This window comes from Vicugna pacos, unplaced genomic scaffold, assembly GCF_048564905.1.
Source record: "Vicugna pacos unplaced genomic scaffold, VicPac4 scaffold_119, whole genome shotgun sequence".
NCBI classification, from domain to species: domain Eukaryota; kingdom Metazoa; phylum Chordata; class Mammalia; order Artiodactyla; family Camelidae; genus Vicugna; species Vicugna pacos.
The window spans coordinates 494427-520552 of record NW_027328799.1 but is presented as its reverse complement, the minus strand read 5'-3'; the positions used below and the strand labels follow the sequence as shown (position 1 = coordinate 520552).

Here is a 26126-nt window from a genome sequence, read left to right as displayed (position 1 = left end):
ATGTGTCGTTACACAAGAGACCAAACCTGCACATCAGGAGACCCCTTTACTCTATCTGAAAGGACCGGGTGAGTCTGGAGTGGGAGGAGGTCTATGATATATACGTTAGTGAATAAACCGAGCTGCAGAAAACATATAGTATGGCCTTATTTTTCAATAAAGCATATATACACACACATAGACATAGATTTCTCATATACGTGTATGTATGTGTGTATATATATATGACAAAGGCATAAAGGTCATGAAATATATACTCCACATTGTCAGCAGCTTTTACTCTCAGGAAAAAAGGGGAAGGGAAGTAGGGGACTTTCGGTACCACCACAGTTCTCTTTTCAGAATTTCAATTAAGTATACTTGGAATTTAAAAGTTTACTTAAGTACAAAGTAAAATGGACGATGCCTCCACAAAACAGAATGCTATACTGGTCATTAAAAATCATGTCAGGGGAGATAGAATATTGTAGAAAAATGTGTAATAAGCCGAATGGAAAATGGAGGTCTCCACACAGTAAACAGGCACACAGTGCTCGCTGGTTTTTATGACAGAGCTGATACACACTGATGAAAAGAACAGAAAATAGATGTTAAAGTGTTAATTATTATCTTTGAGTACTGGGACCAGGATAGACACTTTTGACTCTTTTTTCAGACTTTTATATTAAATACACATTATTTTTCATCTGAAAAATGCATTTTTAGATGTCTAGTACCACACATTGGAAAAAATACATGAGTAGTTACAGAAACAAATAACTAGGAGACACCGCAGCACCGTCAAACAGTGTAGAAAGGGCGATCCTGAATAACACCACGCAGTTACATAAGGACCCACAAAGTGAGAGCACCCGCTGTAACAGGACGCGGCTCCCTTCCATTTGTCAGTTGTGTCTTCAGGGCTGAGGCATTTCTGAGCACGGCCAGTGTCAGTGCTGGTGTCTGGATGGATGCCACTGGAGGTGAGGGCACCTGCAAGCCGAGAGGAAGAACAGAAATCATCCTCTGCTTTTTCTGTCTTGTTTCTTTGTTACTTTTAAAGAGAGGCGTAAATAAGATAAACTGAATCTTCCTTACTGAAATTTCAGTAATGAAGCCATTTTTAAAGTGTTCACAACTTATATTCTGCCTATAACTGTCTTTTCAAAAAAGTCTCATATTTATTAAATGTTAATTAACTCAGTTAATTAACTACATGTTGAAACCTTTTAAAAAACATGAAATGCACTACGTGAAAGCACCACACATGCAGTGACTAGCTCAGCTGTCTTTACGGCAGTGCAGTCAGCCCCCACCATCCCGAGACCCTGAACTCCTGATGCTGGGAAGAGAGCACGCTGCTTCCTCAGATGGAGAGAAACGGTAAAAGCATTTTCTGAAATCTACAGCACTGACAAAACATAACTGCTTAATCCCAGGCTCCTTTGAGGCTGTCATTTTCCGTTTCTGGCCAACACCCGTCAATGAGCAGAACCACCCCATTCCCGAGTCATGGGACTCACGTGGGCAGCAGTTTTGGAGAAATTTCCAGGTATAGAATGTTAACCAACTATACATAAAACTCTGAAAAAGAAAAGATGCAATACTCAGATTTTGGAAGACACTCAAAATATTCTCCTAAGTCTTAGTATTTGGAAAGGCTGGGCTTCTCCTAAGCCACTTATTTATTTCACAGCCAGTGAGCATCTCCCACAAACCCTGCTTCCCTGGGTGTGCTGGGAGCCTCAGGCACATTGATGCTGTCTATCTTATAAGTCACAAGGCAGAGGCGTGTGTCTCACGCCTGCAACTCTCACACAGGCTCAATTCCGAGCCTCAATTTGTGAACTTGGCCCCATTTTCTCACCTGTTTATTTGGTATCTGTTCTTCTGTAAGCTGCCTGAAGTGCTTCTTGGAACAAGTCAGAAGAATGAGTGGGTAGAGAAATGGACAGATGGACAGGTGAGAGATGGGCAGACAAACAGGGAGACTCCAAGAGAAGGAGAGCAAACAAAATTTCCTATGCAAAACCCTCTTCTAGTCAAGGAAGAAAACCATCACGAAGAAGTGTGAAGAGGCAGGTGGCTTAGGACTGTTTCCTGGATTCCATCAAAAGTCACACCACGTGATGAGAGGGTAGAAGTATAAATAATAAAAGAAAAAAAGCATGCATGTTTGAAAAATATATCTATATTATGTACTTTCTAAAGAATAGATTTATATCAGCAAGGCTCAATAACACAATCTTTGGGTATTTACAGAAGTGAGAATCCCATCTCCAATCCGCAAGACATCCCTTCGGAGCACTGAGGGTCTACACGGTGCGATCATAAAGCCGTAACCGCAAAAGCTGTGCTATCCTGCACTTACGAGGAACGAGCAGCTGTGCTTGGCCTGCCCACGCGCGTCGTTTACAACCCACAGCACCTCTACGGGGGAGGGATGACTAGCGAGCCCTGTCTCTGCAGGAAAGAAAAAAGTCCGGGAGAGGCTAAGCCGACCTACAAGTTCTCCATTTCACAGGACTTGTCACTCCAGAGCAGGACTCGAACTCGGTCCACGTTTGTAACCACAGTACTACCGTAATTTATGTGCTTTTTGTGTGTATAATACATTTGTTTCTGGCATGAAAGTGTATTTAATAAATGATCGGTTGTCTTGTATATTTCATTAGCTCACAATCTTTATATTTTTGAATTGTACTCTTCCCCTGGAGAAATGAACGGAAAGAGCAGTAATCAGAATGAGGTGGGGCTTCATTCTTTATCTGTTACCTCATCTCATCCAAGTCCCCAAGCAGGGAGAAGGAGCAAATGTTCTCTTCATCTTTTAAAGAGAGGGCTCCAGTGATGGTGATTTATTCAACTCCAAAACTAAGTATGGGGGAAGGGCACATGCAGCAACGAGAACAGTATCACCTGTAGGAAGGCGAAAAGAGCTCAGGGGATGGCTCAATGGGTCAGCCTGATTTAATTTCAATTGATAATTCAATAACACACTCTAAAAATACTAGCATGCAATGGATTTGCTCTTTCTTGACATCTAGCAAGTTTCCACAGCCGACATGTAACATTATCATGAACTAGTGAAAAGAAGAGTCCACAGACAAGGAAAATCAATGCCACAGGCAGGCTGAAACCCAGGCTGGAGAAAGGAAGAGAAAGGGCATATTTAAGAAGAGGGGAAAGTCTGGCAAAAAGACATCATCACAAGGACTCTCAAGCGTCATCCAGCAATCATATAATCATTCTTTCAAGAGAGAGTTACTTAGGTCCTATTTTGTGCGAGATTTTACAAAGGGCAAAGAGAGACCACAGCGTCCATGGTGGCAGCAAGTTGCGGGGCTATAATACAATTCTAATCTTGGTACCTTGCACAATTGTCCTCAGTATAAATGCAAAAATTAAAGTAAAATAATACTATGTAAACCATACACATTGCTGAAATAAATTAAAGAAGACCTAAATACCTGGAAAGACAAACCACGCAAATTCCTGGATCACATGACAATATTCTTGGGATGGCAGTGCTCCCCAGAGTGAAGCACACATACAACGTGGTCTTGATCACAATCCCAGCGGGCTCCTCAGCAATAATTGACTAGCTTCTGCTACAATTCATATGGGAATTCGAGGGTCTCAGTAACCAAAACGTACCTGAAAGAGTAGAACAAAGTGAGAGGACTTGTAATTCTCAATTTCAAACATTACAACTGTATCTACAAGTGAGATTAGAGGCCATTTTTAAGGTATTATTGTGTTTATCCTTATTTTCTAAATTCTGTACAACGAATATACCTGTTAGAATAAGAAAAATAAAAACTAAAGTATCTTTTAAAACATGCACACCGATTCATTCATTGGGGAAAATTATTTTAACTATAAAGAGGTAAACAAATATCTAGTGAAAAAGGACTACTTAAAAACAAGTCTGCATTTACAATTTTCATAAATTGAAAACTGAAAAGCACAAACACATCAAATTTCTAGGGAGACTGGTGAAACATATTAATAATTATTTTCAAAGATTCTAATTGCACAATGAAAACACAAGAAAGAGAAAATCGTGATTGACAGGAAACTGCGAACACGTGGAGAGCAAAGGCCTTGAAATCACTGTTCCTTTAACTCTGCTACTAGCTCAATAGGAGAGGAAATTCCTCACTGAGGGGACAGTGGAATCCCATGCATAAGATAGGATACACAGTACAAACTGCAGTAGTATCGGGAGTGAATATGTTAGAAGAATTCTGAAGTTACAACATTGCTGAAAAACTATAAAAACACTGACAGACAGATTAAAACACACAGTCATACATATTATATAGAAACATGAACTCTGCTCCCATGTTGCATAGAAATACAAACATATTTGTTCATTTATGGGCACTGATTACTTTATCCCAGGTAGAATATTTCAACTAAAACAAATAATCAATATTACACTCCTATTGTCAAATGTACTTGATAACTTACTCTGCTATGTAACCATATGTGTCTAAGATAGATCTAAAATTAGTGAAAAAGAGCTTTGTATGGTTTCTTGAATTCTTCTCAAAATTCCAAGCTTAATTTTAAAATAGATCTGAGCAGTATTTCTATATTATCTTTTCCCTTGTGAAATGAACAACACAGTCTGCTGTCAAAATTCTGTGCTTACAATGATTCACGAGCACCATATCCTCACAAAACTGCTGGACAGCAAGTCACTATCCAGACACTGTGACCAAATAAATGAAACAGAAGGAAGACAGTGATCCTATTCTGGAGGGCTTATAGTCTGTGTCAACACTGGGGTTTTTACTTGATTGGTTTGATTGGGTAGCAAAATAAAATCAATCAAGTACTTTCTTTGAGCATTCTATAAGTCATGACTGTTTTTAGTGTCATTAGCAGGAAAGACTTAAGCATGACTTGGTTAGGTCAACTAGCAACAATCATCACTGGAGAGTGAGTAATAAAGAAGTTAACTGATAGCAATGCTTCTGCCTACATGAGACCTAAAATAAATCTACACTGATATCCGAAAGGAAAATAAGGAGATGAGGTCCCCAATGAGAAAACAAACTAACAAGAAATCAAAAAATGAAAGTCATTTTCATTAACGATTCCAGGCAGTAGTGGAGCATGGTGGTGAAGATCACAAATGCTGGGGACAAACATGAGGGTCTGAAATCCCACAGCACTAGGTAGATGTGACACTGACATTTCAGTGAAATTTTCTGTATCTCAGTCTCCTATCCATAGACTGGGGACAACAACTGCACCCATCTCCTATAACGGTCCTAAGAATTAAGTTATTTTATATATAAAAGCTTAAATAAAATACCTCAGAGTTTAAATAATACCCCAAAAGCACAAGAAACAAAGAAAACAGAGACAAATTGCAGTTCATCAAAATTTAGAACTTTGCTTCAAAGGGCACCATCCAGAAAGTGAAACAACAACACAGAGGAGAAAATTTTTTCAAATCACTTATCTGGTAAGGAATTTGTATCTCAAAATGAAGAAAAAAAACCCCTACAACTCAACAATAAAAAGGCAACTCAATTAAAAGGTTAATAAAGTATCTGAAAAGGTATTTTTCAAGGAAAATATACAAATGTCCATAAAGCACAATGTAATGATGTTCAATACCATTAGCTGTAAGGGAAATCAAGTCAAAACCACTAGGAGAAACCGCTTCACACTCACTACAATAGGGTATAATAAAAAAAAAAGCGTAACAAGCACTAAAGAGGACACAGAGGAAGCGGAGCACGCAGCCCTTGCTGGTGAGGATGTAACACAGCGTGGCCACTTTGGAAAACAGCCTGGCAGGGCCTCAGAGAGTTGAACATTTCGTTTCTGACTTACCCAGCAATTCTGCTCTCTGGGCACACACGTAAGAGAACTGAAAACAAATATCCACATAAATAATACCACATGAGTGTTCACGGCGACATTACTCATCACAGCCAAAAACAGAAACAACCCAAATGCGTATCACCTGATGAATGGGTAAACAGTGGGGCCCAGCCATAGAGTGGAATGTTATTCAGCAATAGCATAGCATAGAATAGTGACTAAGGCCACAACATGAGCAAATATTGAAAACGTTACTCAGTGTGAAAGAAGTCAGTCACAATAGACGTTTCCACTTATATGAAGTGACTCGATTTACATGAAATGTCCAGCACAGGCAAATCCACAGAGAGAAAAGTGGCTCCTTGGGGCTGGGGGAGGATGGGGAAGATGGGAATGTCTGTTTATGCATACAGGGCTTCCTGTTGGGGGGATGAAAATATTCTAAGATTGAATGGGATGCACAATTCTGGGCATAGAGTAAAAACCGATGTACATTTTAATGGGTGAATTGTATTAAAACTCTTAAGAACAAAAGGACCTTGGGCCAGTATCTTCCATAGTAAATGCAAATTGCTAACTTTTATTAGAGGAAAAAGAAACTGCTCTCAGCATGAAAGCAGGAGATCAGCAAATGTGAGTTAACCGAAATTGGACAAGAGCATTTCACTTGAAACAGTTGCTGAGTGTACACGAAATATTCAGAAATAGGAAAATCACCTTGACATCACGAGGAAGCATTCTGTTTCAAATACAGATCAAGGATTCGGCAAGCCCAGCTGCCAGAAATGACCAGAGAAGAAACCTGGTTTATAAAACTAGCACCAGAGACAACAAGGAATGGTGATGAGGAAAGCAGGCGGCAAATATCTGGAACAGTTCACTACAAATAATTTCTCCACCAAAAATTGAAAAATAAAATGAAAGTGATGAAATGCTCTGTTGACATCTCGAGAATGGGCTTCCTTCGGTGCTCGACTGTTCTGTAACCCCGATTGAGAGACTAAGGAGAATCAGCATGGCTCCTGGGGGTCCCCAAAGGACTGCCCACCAGCACGCTGACCACCATCACATCTGCCAGGTTTGAATTGCAGAGAAGAGACCAAGTTCTGAAAGGCACAGGAAATATTGACAAGGGAAGAAAACGCTGAGGTCAGTCCTGGGACAGAGGCCCTCTGAGCAGAGGCCAGAAGGCTGCAGGTGAACTGCAGTAGACCTGGGGCAGGAAGGGATCACGGGGGAGCATATCTCAATTCTCTTCTGTCTCTGCCTCCGGTAGGAGAGATAAAGCCTGCATCCTTCTCACCTGGAACTGTGGGTTCTGGCTGGAAGAAGTCTTACCGACAAGGAATGATTATTCAAGGCTCTGTGGAAAAAGTCAAGAAATCGAGAGGGATTAGGGAGCCATCTCCATGAGCATCTCAAATGCTCCCATATTTATAGGGTATAATCAAAGGAAAACTTCGTTAACAGTTGTGAGATAGTAAGGAGGAAATTCGGGAAAGACAGGATGAGGCAGAGATTGTAGAATACACAATGAGTACAAAGGATTAGTGTATCTTTAGGGAAGTCATGGGGTGAGGGGAACAAGATACATTTTTAGATATGTTCATTAAAAAGCAGACCACCAGACCAGCCAGGTCCTTGTTTTGGGGATAATACATTATCTAACAACACACAAGCCCAGCGTTTATAGCTGAGGGTCTCGGTCCTTGCTTTACAACCAGCAGAGTGCTATCTAAAACCTCAACTACACAAGCAAAGCATTGTCTCTGCTTTTTAAGGCAAGGAGTCTGGAGTGAGGATGCACAGGAACTTGCTTGTAAAGCAGTATCAAAGCATATTTTTTCTTCTTAAAATTCAGAGGCGACTGGGGTGTGTTACAATTTGTTAACCCAATCATCTGCTTCCACATGGAACCATTATGGAGGACACCCTAGGATGAAAATCCTGGATGTGGGTCTCTTCCTGCCATCTTCAGCCACTCTATCAGGGTCTAGGCACATCCGTGAATAACGATCCTACAGTACCACTCACTCTCTTAACTCCTGGTGATTGAAACTTAATTTTAGCTCTACACAACTTAACGTAGAAAAGTTTCAGCAATAAAAGATATAATATTCCATTTATATCTCATCATATTACTGATTTTCTGATTGCTCTAAGCTGCTTCTACTTGGTAAAGCACCTCATTCTGAAGCTGAATTCAGTAATTTCCATTGTGCATTTCTAGCCAGTTTGGGCTCGCTAACTTCTTTTGGTCAAATATCGATATACTTATTTGATTTCTTTGTTTATCAATTTCAACCAGGAGGAGAGGGAGTGTCACTCTTTTCCTCAGCCCACCCTCAACTCTTTTCCCATCAACTCAGGCCTCCTGAAAACAAAACAAAGTATTTTTTTCCCTTCTACTCTTTCCACAAACACAACAGGAAACATCAGCCTGGAGAAAGAATTCAACACAAATGTTAAAACAAAAATCTATAAACCTGAAACAATACCATCTCCGAATCATGATACACAATGACATGAGATTAAGTGTGTCAGGCACAAAGCATGAGGGAGCCTGACTACCTGATTTCTATTCTTCAAAGGAAGGAAGGTTTTCGTATTTTTTATTATCATTCTTGGTCATTGTTTCTGATTATGCCAAAAAATAATTTATGAAATATTTATGCACTGCAATAACTGATTTTTATTGTATCAATTTTAGAAGGCATTCAGAGGGGATAGGAAAACCCACCTCTGTAAAAAATGCAAAATTTCTTCCCCTGTTAAGAACACGTATACAAAATGCAACAGAGAATTCAAATTCTTGTGGAGAGGAGCAAAAGACACAGAATCAAATCAAAGTCATTACAATGAGTCAATTTAAAATTCACTGGACAAACATGCTCAATGCATACAAATAATTTTAAAGGCACACTGCAAACCATTCACTTAATGATCTGCAGGCTAGAGGAAGAATTTCACTCTTTAACAGACAACAGAAATCAATAGGGTGCCCCACCAAACAAGGAGCAGTGAACAATCAGGTTTTTAACAGTTCTGAGAAATCAGCATATACTAAAGATCAAAATCCAGAAATTTTAAACATTCATTCAAACCACAATGAAAAAAGCACTTAAAGAAAAAAAAAAAAAAGAAAGTAAGCACATAGATCATTGCAACAGAACAATGAGAATTTCTTGTACCGCTAGAAGAAAGAACAGGATATAGCCTTTTACTTGAAAAGAGACTACTTTTAAAAATAACTGCTAAAACACATTTCATCATTCATGTTACATTTAAAAATCTGAGGTACATGTATCTGATCAGAAAAGCAATTCTGAGTAATAGTATGTTACAATTCAGTGCCAGTTTGCTTTAGAAGAAAAGAGAAAAGTTACTGTTTCTAATTCTGCACAAAGTTTAAAGAACCTCCCTGCCTCTATCTCCTCCCATTTCCTAAGCTCATGCTCCCTAATCTTTCTGAAACAAGTATGAGAAAGTCTTATTCCCAATATGCCAAATGACAACTGAATATCACTTTATTAGTGTAAATATATGCCAACACCTTGAAATGGAGGAGAAAGGTATCAGAAGTCTATATGGAATTTCTTTCTACCTTCCTGAAATCACACACACCAACGTTCACACAGACACAGACACATACCCCCTGGATTACTGGGCACTTCACAAGCTTAGTACTTAACAACTTGTAGAAGGTAACTTTGTAGTTACTTTAAAATACAAAACTGTCAGCTTTTGAAAGCCTTCATCATCTGCTAAACCATCTAAATATCAAAGAGACCCAATTAGCCTTCTCTGTAGAATGTAATTTCCCTTGATGGCAAAACAGTCTCTAAGAAGTACTGGATCAAAGATTCGTGTTTATCACTACCTATGATCGTTTTTAAGCACATTAACAGATTCAGAAATGTATGTCTCAAAAACATTTATTCCTATTGAAATAGAATCCGTGTTCAATTGTCTATACAGTGACTAGGTCCCATGATGGTGTTTAAGAGCTATTTTGTGTATAGCAATATTTACCTTCAAGTGCAGAAAAGGAGGGTGTGTATTACTCAGTTGTAGAGCACCTGCTTAGCATGCACAATGTCCTGGCTTCAGTCCCCAGTACCTCCAAAAAAAATAAATAAAAATAAGTGCATATTTAAAAATAAGAATAAAGTTATAAAAAATGCAGTCTAAAAACCACTGCAATCTAGGTGCTACAATTATACTAAAAAAACAAGTATTTCTATCAAATATTAACTATATGCCAATCACAGAGACAACCAAAAGTCACACCTGAAGCATCACGTGTGATTCTCAGCAACCCTACTAAGTAGACACGGATGAGAAACCCGGCTCTGCGGATGAGGAGACGGAGCTCGGAGGAGCCGGGGACGCTGACTGTCCTGCTCCCCGTGACACCGCGTCAGCCCAGGGCAAGCGCTGACAGAGCTGCACTGAGGGGACACCCAGCTGCATGGAACCTTGGGGCACTGGGGAGTCCCAGAAAACACTAAAAACTTTTCAGTGAAAAACCAGCTAAAATATATTACACTGTGCTGCATCCTTTAAACAGGGAAAGTGACTGAGACCTTTTTGATGCCTCCGTGTCCTTTCTGCCATTATCAGTTACTTGCCCTCACAGTGCGACCAGTGATGATCTGGACCCCATATGAAGTGCACTCAGATGGAAGAGCTTTTAAAGCTGGTTTATGAAGTTTGTAAGACTGTCTATGACTCACAAAGGCGGTCATTCATCACTTCTCACCGGTGTGGACGTACCACCTGAAATCACTCCTTTCTGCTTTTTAAAATCCCTTCATCTACTCCAGACTTTTCAACAGCAAAGAAGTAGCTCAACCACAGACAGTGGACAGCTTTTCACCAAATGGACTCGAACAGCCCATCTGACAACCTGGAAGCCCTTGTCTTCTATTAAACCCACTTCCAGGTACTTCATCATTTTCTGATTGGTGGGCTCGGCCTCTGACTGGCCTACTCAGAGAGCTCCCAACCTCACATCCAGGGGTGGGAGAGGACCATGCTGTTGGGGGAAATCAGTGAGGAAGCTGGACATCCTCCAGCCACGTCTGCACGGGTAGAAGTGCCTCAACGTGCTCAGAAATTATACCGTCATCATCCCTGGGCTCCCATGGACTGGTTTCACATTAACCAAGCTCATGAGACACTGATGCAAGAAAACCAGAAACTTAAATTTTTAATGTAACAGAAGATGTGAATCTATGAACCAGACTGAAATATCAGAGTTCAACCATGAGTACATTTTCTCCTCCACGGCCCAATCACGGGCAGGCAGTCACATGGCAAGCATGGACAGAAACGGAGCAGGAAGGGTTTCTAGATTAATTCAATGGAATATATTTCTATTATACGAACAGATCTACTGCCCAGAAGTCAATTAACGCCAATCACGGTGCACTCTCCGTGGACAGCGGCCAAGAAATGACTATGAGCTCCTGTGTAACACTCCTTTCCCTGTCCTTTCTAGGCTAACTGATGCACAGAGGTATAAAGATTCAGGGATGTCGATAATGCTAAACACCCAAAGCCCATCTCTGGGAACCTCAAAACCAGACAGCCAGGGTTTAAATACCAGCTCTGCCAATTACTAGTTCTGTGATTTTGCCAACTTAATTACCCTCTGTGTGCCTCAATTTCCACACTGTAAAACTGGGATAACAATCAAACCTTCCTTACTCGCTTGTTGAGAAGATTGAAGGATTCATTTCTGTAAAATGCTCAGAAAAGAATGTAGCACATTTTGGGTGTTCAACAAATGTCAACTTAATATCAAATTGTTTTACAAGTCTCCCCTCTAATCATCTTATCTGTTTCCTGGCTAGCCTAAGTCCCAAATAAAATCCTTATTTCTCCTTTTACACACTCTTGGGGAGCACCCTTATGTTCCATCCAACCACCTGTTTAAACTGAGGGAGTGGATGTCTCCTAACCACTCCTCTGGGCCATGGAGGGTGCTTCTCCCTTCACACCCCTGGCCCCTGGCCCACAGATAGCACTCATTACACTAACAGAGTGAGGTGTGAGTCCGGGGAGACAAGCAGGGCATGTGAAACCCTTCCTTTCACTCCAGTGTTGGTCACCATTGGGAAGCACGTGGGATGCTCAGCTCCATGTCAGGAAAGCCCTGTGCATGAAAGGGCAGGTCTTCTCAAGGGAAGGCTCGCTGTGGCCCAGAGCTACATGGGACAGGGTGAGTCTGTATTTCTGGGACACAGTATCATGACACGCATTTTCCCACAGCCTTGAAGTTCATGGAGAACGTGGCTTCATCAGTAACAAAGAAGACATTTATTGCCTGTATACTCTTTTGTGTCATCTCTCAGTAGGCTGCTGGAGACAACATATGTATAAGTATTGGATCTCCTTAAACCCCAAAATATATGAAGTAACAAATAATTCTGTGGCTTAACGTTGGTTTAGGGCGACTGTGTAACAGTTCTGACTCTGCTGATGCTAAATTATGGGTATAGGAACTATGGAACCTCCTCAAATATCTTTCATCATAAAACCACCTCTTCTTATTTTCCTGTTTCTTAGTAATTGCCAAAGACTCTCAAATGATGGCTTCACACAAAACAGCAGCTAAAGTTTAAGAGCCCTCTTGACATACACACTGTGGTAAACACTGCACATATTTTCTAATTCTCACAATTCTACAAATCAGATACGAATGTCCCCATCTCACAGACGAGGGAAAAACTCAAAACGAACTGACTCAGGCTCAAGTGGCTCAGTGGCAGCGCGTGCAGGCAAACCATATCAAAAACTACACCCCTTCGTATATGTACCAAATCTCCTACCACCAATTAACACACAGCGGCGGGGTCAAAACTCAGGGAACTCAATACACTTTTCACCTTTAAGGTCCTCCAGATGCCGCTTCTAGCTGTTTTATAAAATCCCGGCTCACTGGTTTCTAACACTAGAAGAAAAGCCCGATTTTGCTATTGTTTGCACAGCAAGTCTGAAATGTTCACAGTGAGATGACAGAATAAATCTAAGATATAAGCAGAATAACTTTTCCAGTTAGACAGACATAATGGACATTGGGCTATTCTGAAGCATTAAGTAAAGTAATCAAAATAAAATAACGTTGTTTAAGCCTCCTTTTACAAACAGGAAAGTTAAGACTGTAAGTAGGTGCAACAGTGCCACCTATGGGTAAAATGACCTTCCAGGTTACCAGGAAAGATGCAACACAAAAATTGCCTGTAGGATCAGTAACGAGAATCAGATAAATAAAACTTATATAGCACATGCTGCACTTTGATTCGGGGAAAAGGAGGGATATTCAGTATTTAATCTGATATTGCTAATACTCCTGAATATAAACAGAAGATATAGGCTCATGGAAACTCATCTTAGAAGAGGAAAGAATCCAGTTCAGCCACTTCATTTTACAGGAGGGGAAACGGAGACATGGGATCTGTCCTCCTGGCAATCAGCAGCAAACTTCTCCTATGCCTCATGTCTTGCACTGTAGCAAAAACCAACAGATCTGTACTAGGCCTATATTCATAAAATTCACGTTTGTATTTTTCCAACAGTAGGTTATCTAAGTATCTTGCAAAATACTAAAAGAGCCAGGATATCATACAATTTTGTTGCCATACAAAAACATTTATTTACATAATAAAACAGCATGAGCTTTATTCTCTCTATTAAAAAAGTGACATGTCAAATCAATGTTTTGATATTTTAAACCTGTTAAGAATGTAGAAAAAAATCAAAATTTTCTTTAATCACAAAATAGAGGAGCTTATTCCCTGAAAATGATCAATATGGATTTTACTAAACTTAACGGATCTGGTCAGAATCCCACGAATTTAAATGTCTGAGTGGATGGTTACACGGCAACATAAATTCTGATTTGTAACAATACATATTCTGTGTAAATAATCTTCAAGGTCATCTGATTAAGGCAATTTAACTAGTCCCTGTCTCACTAGAATGATACAGATTTCATTAAAACTTCATACTACACCAAAAAAAAAATGAATCCTTGTTACTTTAAACCATATTCAAATATATCATACAAATACATATTGAATATGTATCAGAAATAAGCGACACTCTTTAGTATTCAGAGTTGATCCTTCTAAAATATCTGTCATTGTGACAGCACACTTTTATTAAGCACCTCTTGGGTTCTTTGTATACAAGGCATCTACCTCTCACAGTCAGACAAATTAAACGATATTACTCAAATTTCACAAATGAGGAAATGTACTTAAGCCATGAAAATAAAGTACATATTCATCAACAGGAAAGAAAAGAGTAAAGACTTTTCTTACAATATTCACTGACAATCTTTTCTTCCATATTAAAACTACATAAAACCAATTCAGTCTTTGTAAGTATTTCTGTCAAAAAGGGCCACAAGAGAAAAACAAGCAACATCATTAGCAGTGGTTGGACTTTAAGAGCTCACTTCTCTTTTGCACTATAATTATTTTTAATGTTTTGTTTTTAGTGCTTACAGAGCACTAAAATAAAAAAAATAACTTTTTATGTAATTACCTGAGAATTAAAAATTTGTGAAAATGAACAATTTTAATTTCTGCCACTCTGTCTCAACTTCTCAATGGTGTCTCTCCTTTCAAGGCCTCATCAGTCTGAGATCACTAAACTCGGCCGTTTATGGAGTCACAGGTGTTCGGGTAACCACTTAACGGGAGGCTGATAAGAGGAGCAATTAAGAATGCATTCTGTGCAGCCTGGGTTCCAGCACCGAGCTAGCCACAGCCTGCTGCGTGTAATTTGGGACAAGCTGCTCCATCTCTCAATCCCTCAGCTGCAAAAAAGGAGACACTGATACCTACAATCAAACACCTGCTATGAATTAAAACATGAGGAAAACATTTTAGCCTTAGGTAGGTGTCCACTCACAGTGAGTTTGGTCATTATGATGATGAGGATGGCTGTTAACAAATTAAGCTAGACCAAACAGGAGAAATCCCCTTAAAGGAGAAACATTTTAAGTCAATGAGCATTTCTTTATGGATGAATTGCAGAATATTCTAATGATTTTTTAATAAACCAAATTTTGTCCATTAGTTATAGATTTACAGGTTCATGGACAAGTCTCCAGAAAAAGAATTAGAGGCCTCTTACCTCTGTAAACTAAGAAAGTAAATTTTAACAAAAATCACGGAGGAGATTATACCTCATTTGGGAGAGTAAGTGCTTAACATGCATGAGGCACTCAGTTCAGTCCCCATTAACTCCATTTAAAAACATGGTTTTTTAGGAAATGGAAAATTAAAGCAAAAAGATGGAGGAATACAGAATTTTTTAGAGACTCATCTCAGATTAAAGATGGGGAAGAAACCATCCATTTCTCAGAAGAAATCTTGAGGACTATGTAAACTGGATCTGAGATGTCTAGTCCTTTAACATTATTCAAGAATTCATATTACCAAGTCTTAAAATTACCTGATAACGCACAGTGGTGATACTGATCATAACAGCTTCCATCACGGATCGAGCTCCGGCTAGGACTGCTCTGTTCTGACATCTCTGCCCCTCAGGCCTCACCAGGCTGAGAGCACTAAATTCGGTCATTCAAGAGCATCTTTTGTAAGTCCTCCATTTGTGCTTCTGACTCTCCCCTCACCAGCTCCTCTGAGGGAAGCACTGTTATCATCTTTCCCACTCACAGATAAGGCCACTGAGGCACAGAGACTAAACTCGTTCCAGGTCACATTGGCATTAAAGGAATTCTGTATTTCTGCTGTTTGCTTTTGACAAAGGAATCTGAGATATCAATTCAAGGCAGACTGTTAAATAATCAAGTCTGTCAGGTCTTCACCTCAAAGAGCAGATACTATAAATTCCTGATGTAGGATGAGGCTGCCGCCACAAACTGACTCAGCTTGAAATTAATATCCAAGATGAAGCAGCGGATACATGTAAATATTCACGATTGTCAACTCTGCTCACGGGTCTGGGCCCTTCACTGCCTGAACGGGGGTGCAATCCCCACCCGTGTCTGGGAGAGAAGCGCGGCTCTTCCCCGGCTCACCCAGGCTTCACGGGTTATTTCCCCCCACAGACTGGCCTCAATGATTAAAAGATCTCAAGATTTTTACACCATGCAAATCTAAAAGACATTTCTGCAGATGGAGCACTTTCTCAGGCTTAAATCTTTTTTGCCTACACTCAGCCAGGGGGAAAAAAGAAACATGACTCTACAAAGTCTCTGACCCTCACCACTCACAGGAGTAGAATGGCCAGAGCAGAAGATGATTCTTCACATTGCAGGATGAGAAAAAAATAAAGATGCCCCGACAACAGGCACTCCCAGAGACAGTGCTCAGCAGTCTTCTGCACACTCACGGTTGTGCAGCCCTCATCACCTTCTATTTCCAGAACACTTCATCACCCCAAAAGAATCCCCCTGTCACTAGCAGTCACTCCCTAATCCCCCTCCAACCAGCTCCTTCCAACCATCACCTGCTCTCTGCCTCTGCATGTGCCTATTCTGGGCTTTTCATATCACTGAAATCAACAATATGTGGGCATTTGTGTCTGCTTCCTTTCAATTAACATGCTGTTATCAAGTCTTGTACATTTTGAAGTGGTATCAGCATCTCTTTCTTTTTTTTTTTTTTTTGAAAACGTTAAAGATTATTAGAAGGTGGTAAGTACTATCAAAAAGAGTAGAGTGGAGCATAAGTGATTGGGTTTCAAAGGGAAAAGTGTGGGTTGAACAGTCAAAGTGGACTTCCCAAAACAGGTGGCATTTTTCATTTTCCTCTTCTTTTTTGTCTTTTTTATTCACTCTTACGTGTGAATAATGTTCCACTAGATGGAGATACTACATTCTGTTCATCCATTCAGCAGGTATTTATGGACGAGGCCAGAAAAATGAGTGTAAGAGGTGACTAGCATGTATGGCATTGAAGCAAAGGGCAAAATGTGCTTTCAAAAAAATCCAACAAAGAGAGGCACAAGGAAATTCAGTCTGTTTCTGAGCAAAGTGCTTGCTTGCTTCGGCAGGACTACCGTGCAGGGCTGGGGTGGATATTGGCAGGAGTCACGGTGAGGGAGTCAACTAAGACTCCCCACTGCAAGCAGCTCAGCCAATCCTCCTCCCTCATGCTGTATTGTTAGAGAAATGTTTCTAGGTTACTCTTATTTCAAGTAATAGCATTTTAACTGCACATCTGATCATCTCCATCAGACCACATTATCTCCAAGCCACAGAAAATCATTCACTGACCGGAGCAGCTCCAGGACATAAAGGTGAATGATCAGGGAGTCCTGCAGCATTCCAGCCTGCAGGCACAAACCCCACATGTGCCCTGGTGATGTCCAGAAAATAAAATGCATGGAAATTTCTCACTGCTGGCACACGACATCTGCCCTCAAATTGCCCCAAAATCATGCTGGCAAAGCACTACTCAACCCTCTCACTATAAAAAAACCAAAAAGCTAAGAAGGCAAATTTAGGCTCTCCCATTGAAAACCAGCAACCATCACTGCCAGTATCTGAGCAGGAATGCTCCTGACTTCGAAAACCACTGCGCAGATACTTTTCAAACGTGAAACTCATATATGTATTCCAAATAGATGATATTGCAGTAGGGTTTTTCTTTTCAAAATTTCCACTTGCAACATTAGCACAAGAAAATTTATGTTTAGGCTTTAAAAAAATCATTTATCCTCCACTTTCTTAGTTTTGAACTTATTATTATTTTATAAATGGAGTTATGCTGTGTATTATAAACCGTTTGATTTCTGAAAACAAGACCTTTATGACCTCATTATTTCAGAGCAAACTTTAACGATTCTTTGAGAGGTGGGACCTGGGGCGCTCACTAACAGCTCTTTAAATACTGACAAGGATGTGCTATTAAGTAATGCAAAGGCTCTAACTTCACATTAGCTCAGAAAGCAAAGAAACCACACCAAAGACTTCCTTAAATATTTTATATATTCGTATTCTTTTGAATATTAAAATTCTTAAAAGAGGATTTTTTGAAAAAGACAACAGCTGTTTTAAATTTCCTCTCACCAAGAAAGCAATCTTTATCAAGAATAAAAACCCCTATGGAAATCGAAATGACAGGACGTTTCTAGCTAAGTGAACATCCAGATCTGAACACAAACCTAAATCCAATCAGATCTCACTCGAACGAGCTCAACAAAGTCCTGGGCAACCCTGGAAATTAGCTCTTTTGTTCCAAATGTTGGCTGAGCTAAGATCATCAAACAAGGAAGGGAAAGAGAGAAGACGAAAGTCCACCTGGCAGCCTCCATCAGTTTTCTTACAGCCACAAGGTGCCTCAAGGGCGGCCCCGCTAACAAGCCCCCCATAAAGAAAGCCGGCATCCACACTGCCCCTGCTGTCCCCAAGTAGCCCCGATGCCCATATTCCAGACTGTGAATGGTATTCTTATGATCCCCCAGTTGGTGGCACCCACCCCCTCATCCCCGCTACACACACAGAGCCACGGCAGCCTTCCCAAATCACAAATTTGATTACATCAACCCCACTTTGAATGCTTCAGAGGATCCCTGTTAGAGTTCTAGCCCCACCCCAGACCCTGCTTGCCCAGCCTCACCTCAGTACACAGGTTCCCAGTGACCTCAGGGGTCCCCTGACATGCTCCTACCTCTCACTTGCCTCCAGGCTCATTTTGACTGTTTCCCAAGGAAGCCTTCCCTCCCTCCAACCTCCACAATTTGTTCCTCTCTTCCTAGAGCTTTCTAGGCTAAGTCAACTTCTGACAATGCTAAGCTCTCAAGAAGCAAATACATTTTGCTTATTATCGTGGCTACACCCTCTCTCCCCTATACTCACAGAAGTGCACGTGTTATGAATAAATGAATGACAGGTTGGATCTCAAAGGGACAGACATACCTGCTCTCGCCCATCCCGATCCTTCTGTCTGTAGAATATCAGAAGCAAAACCTGAAGTACCTTTCCTGAGGGTCACTTTCTGTTGACACCCTTCACTGCCTACTGTGTCAGTTCTAGTAAAACTCAACTTCTTCCAAAGCCCTACACCACGGACTGTCTCCAGTGTCCTCCCGAGCAGGGGCTCCCTCCACCCTGGACTGCACAGGGCACTCTCCCCGGGTCCCCACGCCAAAAGCCTCCAGGCCTCTGCCCGGGCTGCACCTGCGACCTGAGCCACATTCTTGACTCCTTCTCCTGGCTGACTCTTACTCTGTCCTCACAACTGAATGTAGAGCCCATTTCTTCCAGGAAGTCCTCTCTGATAATGTCCTTAAGTCTTGTCTGGGCTCTATCTATAGCGGCAATATATGGAGACCAACTGGGTGCCTGCTCCTAATAAGACCACGAACCCTTGGGGGCCACGTGGGAAGGAGTGAGAGATTACAAGACGGGTGGGGGAATCAAAAAGCAAAAATCACAGCCCAAGTCCCAAATTCAAGGATACTTTCTCAGAAAAAAGTATAAACTATTTCACACGGGTCCAATTTGGCTACTATTTTTGTGGCTTGTGGACAGCAAGAACTTGGTGTTCTAGTCCAAAACCTAGGTTACATGCAAAGAAATGTATATATTCATATCCAAAGGAAACAAGAGCTGCTCAACAACAGTTTGCAGTTAGAACTGAAAGGAAATTTGATAAAGGCAATCTCTCTCTCTCTCTTCTTTCTTTTCTGGAATCATATAATTTTAGAAGTATTTGCATGACTAACAGACGGCTACAGCCCGTGATTTTGCACAGGAGTGTTTGGGGCTTAGGAAGCCCAGATTAGATTCACTCTGTAAATGAAATCACACCAACACACTGATAGGTGCCGTGGTGGTGAAGCTGATGTTCCAAAGCAGGCAACCTTATTCTGTAAGAGAACTCTAAATAGAAAGCAAGAAATGCAATGTCCTATACTGAATTCCATTTGCTATATGGGTCATTAATTTATAGTATATCTTGACTAATGGAACCCAAAAATAAATTGTCAACGTCGGTTTTCTTCATCTGACCGTTTTATGCTAACTTTGGATATTAAATACTCACTCCATACGGAAAGCTCAGGTTTACGCTGCAGCACAGTTACATCCCGCGGAAGAAAGCTGACCAAGGGAGAACTGGAGAGTTTCCGTTCAGAAGCTGCAGAGTCTGGTTTTGCACCTGTACATCATTTGCAACCACGTCATCTTCAAAGGAGTTAGACGTTACCTCTGTGGGGCGAAAAGCACTGCGTGCTTCAGAATCATCAAAGAACGCTGAGCTTTGTGAAACAGTCCTGAGGCACTTAAATCATACTTTTTCTGAAAGGCACCAAAACTGACCCACTTCACCATTCCAGGTATAACAGGGAAGTACTGGAAACAGTAGAGAGAACATGACCTTGAAGTCTGACAAGGCCCTGCTTGAATCCTGCTACAGCATTTACTAGCCGCTAAACAGACCAATTCCTTAACCCCTCTGAGAAGGCTTCCCAATCTGCAAAAGGGGGCTGCCACTGCCCACCTGGGAGGCATGGATGTGAATGCAACACGCAAGTAGGGCGGCCGACTGCTACCTGACACGGGGCCTGGCTAGTTTCCCTCCGCTGCCCTTCTGCCCCTTTAAACTTGCACTGTTCCCCCGGTAACGATCAAGCCCCCGGAACAGACTGCCCGTATCTTCTGTGTATCCCTGGATACATGCCTTACCCTTAGGAGGCCAGAAAAACAACTGCCTCCTCCCAAGTCACTAACAATGTTCTTAAGAGTCTGGGTATATTTAACTCTATTTTTCAGGGAGACTACTCCAGAACTTTCCAAGCACCATTCTCCAGGTTGGCTCCCCTCCCAGTGCCCATCCCTTCTCACCTCAGATCCTCTGTCTGACTGCCTTCTGTTCATGGGAAAGTGAGTCCGGTAAGGTGGGGACTCCCTAGGCCTCCCTCCCTCCCTCACAGGTGACTGTGACTACATTCTCCCCACTCCCCACTCCAACTTCAGCTTCTGAGGACTCTACCCTCCCAGACCCTGCAGCCTCTGCACCTTCCCAAGACGCACATGTGGCCACGACCCTCCCTGCAGATTTCTTCCTGGTTGGCCCTGCCCACCCCCTGGCCCCTTAAGGATAAATAGCATTGCTCTGAAAATGGCAAATGCAGCTAACTGACACACCAAAGCTGCATGGTCTGGGCTTTCCTCCAACCCAGGCACAGCCCTGCCACCCCTCAGCCTCAGTCTGCAGCCCTTGAGAAGATCTAATTCACATGCAAGGCTGTGAACACCAGCTAAGAATGACGACTCCCAACGTGTATCTCTAGTCCGGCTCCTTCACTTGAGCCCCAGGCTCATCGAACCGAGTGCCTCTTTGAAGTCCTAACTTGGATGAAAAATGGCATCTTAAAAATGCCTCATGTCCACCATTTACTCTGGAATTCGATTCCTGGCAGGTATCTCCCAGACTCCCCATTTTAGTAACAGCCCCAGCACCCACCTAGTTGTCTGAGGTCACATTCAATTTCCACTCTTCCCTCCCCCCGGCCCTGCCCTGCAATCAGTCCTGTTATTTATGACAATAAGTCCATCTCAAGTGTGGTTCTGCAGGGACCATGGTCGGAACCCCACAAGCTCACAGCATGGTGCACTGAATAACAGTCCTCCGTAGGGTGCTCCCCGGTGGGGGAGGCATCTCCTGCCACTGGACACCTCAGAAGGCACTGGATTCTCACACAGGAGGCCCAGGAGAAGGGACTCAAGGTTCTCCCGTGGTCTGAGCTTTGAAGGGCCCGAGGTCTGGGGGAGCTCCTAATTAACAGACACACTTGAAAGTGAGAAGATGAGGATGTGGGAACCCAGGCAAGGCTGTTCTCACTCCAACTCCTGGGCTCATGGGAGCCACGGGAAAGGCCTGTGTCCAGGGTACAGCCCGGCCATCACAGATCCCAGCCTGCAATTGCCAACCCGGACAGCCTAGACTCCATCTACTTGCGACACTTACTTCTGTTCTGTTCCCCACCCAGAATGTGATGGACTCATTCAGATATTCTGGCCTGTCTCAAGCGAGACAAATTCAGTGAAAAATGAAGTGTCCACATTTGGACCAGAGCATGAAAGGAGAAACAAGGCCTCATGGTCAGCATGATGGTGGTGGCCACACCCTTCCACCGGGTGAGATGAACCATGGTGAGGGTGAGAATCCAAGGTCCTAGGTCGGCCAAATCATCTTCCTTCATGGTTGTCTGGGGTGTTGGAGACTGACTACCACAAACTAATGACACGGCCGTCAGTGGTGAACGTCAGCTGCAACAGAAACGGATTCAGCTATTTACTACCAACATGGGTTAAAAGTAAATCCCTGGGTAGGAAGGTCTGCACGGCTGCTGAGGCAAACCACAGACCCAGCTCTGAATGCCCACTGGCTGAAGCAGAGAGGAAGCTATGGCCCTTTTAGCTGTCCCTGTGTCCAACAGATCCAGGTGAGCCAGCTACTTAGGAGAAGGCCATGTTGTCCTGATACTCAGAAAAACCAGCCTCGTAAAGGGAACAAAATAGTGGCATTGATTTTAGACCCAATTCGGCCCCTTTATGAAGGCAAAGTAAAGTAAATGGCACGGGGTAGTTGAATGCAAAAAAAAAAAAAATTAAAGAACCAAACGGTGACTGCTTCCTCCAACAACGTCCCCTGCAGATGCTCACCCCCGAGCCGGCCACTTCCTCACCAGTGACCACCGGCCAGGAAGCGCCGTCACGCACGTCACACAGCAACAGCCAGGAACCTCGTGCCGAGCACGTTTGTATAAAAGCAGGAATCGTGCAAGTTGCCGCAGAATTTGACTTTACAAGTTTAAATACTCCATGAAAAGAATCCCTCAGCAGCCGCCTAAATCAATTCGCATCTCACTTCTTCAAAACAATGAAACAAATTTAATAAGGGCGCATTTGTCACCAAATAAAAAGAGGACCAAACAGGTTCCTCAAAGCAAGGATTTTAACAGGTATCAAAAACCAGTGGGTAATGTGCAAACAAAGTAAATATTCCAAAAATTAAGAAAATACAAAATGACGAGGATAATACATGGATCAAGACAGCTGTTAAGTTTTTGCTTTTTAAAATGATTGAGACAGCACGGATGGCAATCTGGCTATTTCCAATGCAGGATGTGCACAGCCCACATTTTCAGATGCAACAACATGCTCACTGGGCAGTACAAGTGAAAAAGGAATAAAGAAAAAGGAAAAGATGAAGACGAGAAAATTAGAAACACACAAGAACAAAAATGATTTTGACAGCATGTACAAGAATTTACGTGAGTGTCTGAGGCCAGGGACGCGGGGATGGTGAAACCCACCCTCACCTCTTGCTCCAGGGAAAGCAGGGGCCTGAGGGGAGCGGTGCTGCTGGACGACCCCAACGTGGTCAGCGCCCCTAACCCAAATTCCACCTACAAGCGTCTAGGCAGATTTTGAGCTACAAATTGTGGTCGCATTTCATTCTGGACCGTTTTACTCACTTCCACCAAGAGTAGCAGGAGAGAATTAGGCTCTGCTCCTTCACCAAAGCATTGTTTAAAAAACTAATGACTGTAGAATACTAAAAGCAACAATGTGGTAAAAGTGACTGGAGGAGAATGTGCTTGACCTGAGCTCACTGGCCGCGTTATCTCACTGACGTTCAGAAGCTGGCTGAGCTCTTATGGTACCAGGACAGACAGACCCACAAGGAGGGAGATTTAATGCGCTGCTGTATTTTGATGCCGGGAGCCATGCCTGGTACATGAGGTTCTGGGTAATCAATGGTGACAGTGTCAAACACTGTGGGCTAAGTACACATTCGGCTACTCCGCCAAGTCCCAAGGGCAGACTTCAAAAGACAAAAACAAGCTGGCATTCTTTGGTGGCTCTGCAGACTCAGAGACAAGCATTTGTTGAGTAAAAATGTCACCAGTGACTCCTATGACAAAAGAGGAGGCACTGGCGTGGGGGCTGGGGCAGGGCTCAAGGCTTCAACTGCTCACTCACCAGTCTGTCCAGGGGGAGAAGGTGGTCCCTGCTTACGTTGCACCGATGCACCTACCTTGACTAATGCCTGGGGCCTCAGCAGGTGTTGACAGGTGAGGTGAACAGAGCCAGACTCGGTGTAGCACGGTGCTGGCAGCTATGCCCTCAGCAGTGCCCAGGCTCCTAAACATACCAGCACATCCCCAAGAAGCAGAAGGGGAGTGCGGGCATGTAGATCACAGGGCCCTGTGAGGACAAGCACAGATCATGGCCACGACAAGCCTCTCCCCTTCCTTAAGCCATACAGGTATATCTGGGAGGAACAGAAAATTCATCCAGAGACCGCTAGGTGGGCTCTCGCAGGTGGGACTCGGGTCCACTTCTCTTCTCACTCACAGGGCTGGTCTAGATATTCTTTTTATCAATTCTCTAGCATCTTCTCCTCCAACTTACCAACAACCAGAAAGTAGGATCTGATCTTAGCTAAGTTCAAGACTCACAGAGCACTGCCTTCACGGCGGGCCCAGCAGCATGTGCCAGGTTCTCGGACCGTCACCTGTGGGACCACCATGAGCCCTCTCCAGACTCAAGGACCGAGGCCGTAGGCCGGGGGGACACAGCTTCCCTTACTCTCCCCAGCAAAGGGGGACCACTTCTCGGCAAAGACATCTCACCCTCTTCTGCCCGAGGCACAGCACGATAGATACACCGGGAAACAGAGCAGAAGGTGGGGGGGTAGGCAGCCCAAAAGAGCTCGTCTGTACTTCCGAGGCAAAATGGGGACTTTGACTTAATCACAGGGACAAACTGAGAATGAACATTTCCCTGCTCTGTCCCATACACCGTGATACGCCTTTCCCTGCATAAGGAGTTCATTCGGGAGTCCCTGGCGGTGTTTCTGATGTCCTAACTTGGCATGGTGGCTGTCGGGCAAGAAGAGAGGGCCTGAGCTGAACAGGTGCTGGGCCTGAGAGGCAGGAGACACCGGCTCCAGCCCCAGCCCAACCAGTGCCCCGTTCCGCCTCTCGGGGTTAAGCATCTCATCCAAAAGCAAAGGAATGAGACTGTCCCAGGACAGGCTGCCCAACAGAAATGAAATGAGAGCCAAGTAAAGAAAGTTTCCCAGTTGCCACGTATAAAATAGTAAACAAAAAAACAAACCAACAAACAAAAAACAAATACTAGAAACTGATTTTAAGAACAGATCTTACTTAATCAACTGTATGTAAAATACTATCATTTTGACATGTAATCAATGTAGGAAGTAAAGAGATAGTTTATATACATTTGCTAGACAAGCCTCAGTGTCTGATGTGCATTTGACCTACAGCATATCTCAGCTCAGTCCAGCCTCCTCCCCAGTGCTCCTAGCATCAGTGGCTTTGGCTAATTTATTGGACAGCAACTCCAGGGTTCCCACCATGGTCCTGGCTGTAAAGCAGGAGTAAGTGTCCACACTAACCCTAAAAGGATCTCTCTGAAACAAAGGCGGATTCACTTTGAAATGTCTGTAAACCAGCGGGCTGCACCTCCCTCCCCCCTTGGCTACAAGACAGACTTCTTCCTTGCTGATCCCTTTCTGGATGTAGGGAAGCAATCCGGCACAAAGCCAGGGTGGGCTGGCCTCCAGGTAAACTTACCTGCTGTCTGTGTCCAGTCCCATGAAGTCCTCCTTCTCAAACAGGATGCAGAGGAGGGGAATCTTGCCCCAAAATTCTTGTGGCCACCATCCAGCCACTTGGACTTGAGCAAGATGAAGAGTGACTCAGTGAAGTCCTCGATCCTCTTCTCCACCACCCTGCAGTCCTCGTAGATTGAAGGACACGTCGGTGAACGGCTGCTCGGCTACCTCCCCATGCAGCACAAAGACAAAGAGCTGAGAGTCATTAAGCGCGGTGCCATACAGCCCCTCTGCACGTGCAGCTTCTCCAAGGCCTTGGCAGATAGACAGTTGGTAATGGTGACAAGGCCCACGACTTTGCGGTGTGTCTGGAAGACGCTCCACCCATTCTCGGGCACATAGTGGTGCCTGTAGTGGATACAGAATGTCCACTGGGAGCCGCATGGGCTGATATGGCTCACCGAGGTGAGTAGCTGATAGATGCAAAAGAAATTCTCCTCTGAGATGATCTCCATTGGTTGGACCACAACGGGACGAGTCTGGCGGTCCTCAGCACACTGCACGTAGTCAGGGATGCTCATGTTGCTGGCCCTGCCGAGAGGGGCGAGGAGATCGAGGTACATACTCTGCTGTGTGCTACGGGCCCATCTGGGTTGCTGTGACCTGGTGTGTACCAGCCAGAAGGCAAGGGAAGCCAAAGCAAATCCGGGGGTACAGTTT

The 26126-nt window shown here is 43.1% G+C and overlaps 1 protein-coding gene and 1 long non-coding RNA gene across 2 annotated transcripts in view; both read right to left on the bottom strand.

Moving 5' to 3' along the window:
• Positions 1-26126, bottom strand: part of LOC140695008 (trafficking protein particle complex subunit 9-like) — a 53545-nt gene that overhangs the window by 23406 nt on the left and 4013 nt on the right. The window lies entirely within an intron of this gene.
• Positions 645-25700, bottom strand: LOC140695011 (uncharacterized). Its single transcript, XR_012070687.1, has 5 exons — positions 25426-25700; positions 9859-9946; positions 3450-3636; positions 1503-1563; positions 645-972 (listed from the first exon to the last, which is right to left on the bottom strand). It is a non-coding gene; the product is annotated as an uncharacterized lncRNA (long non-coding RNA).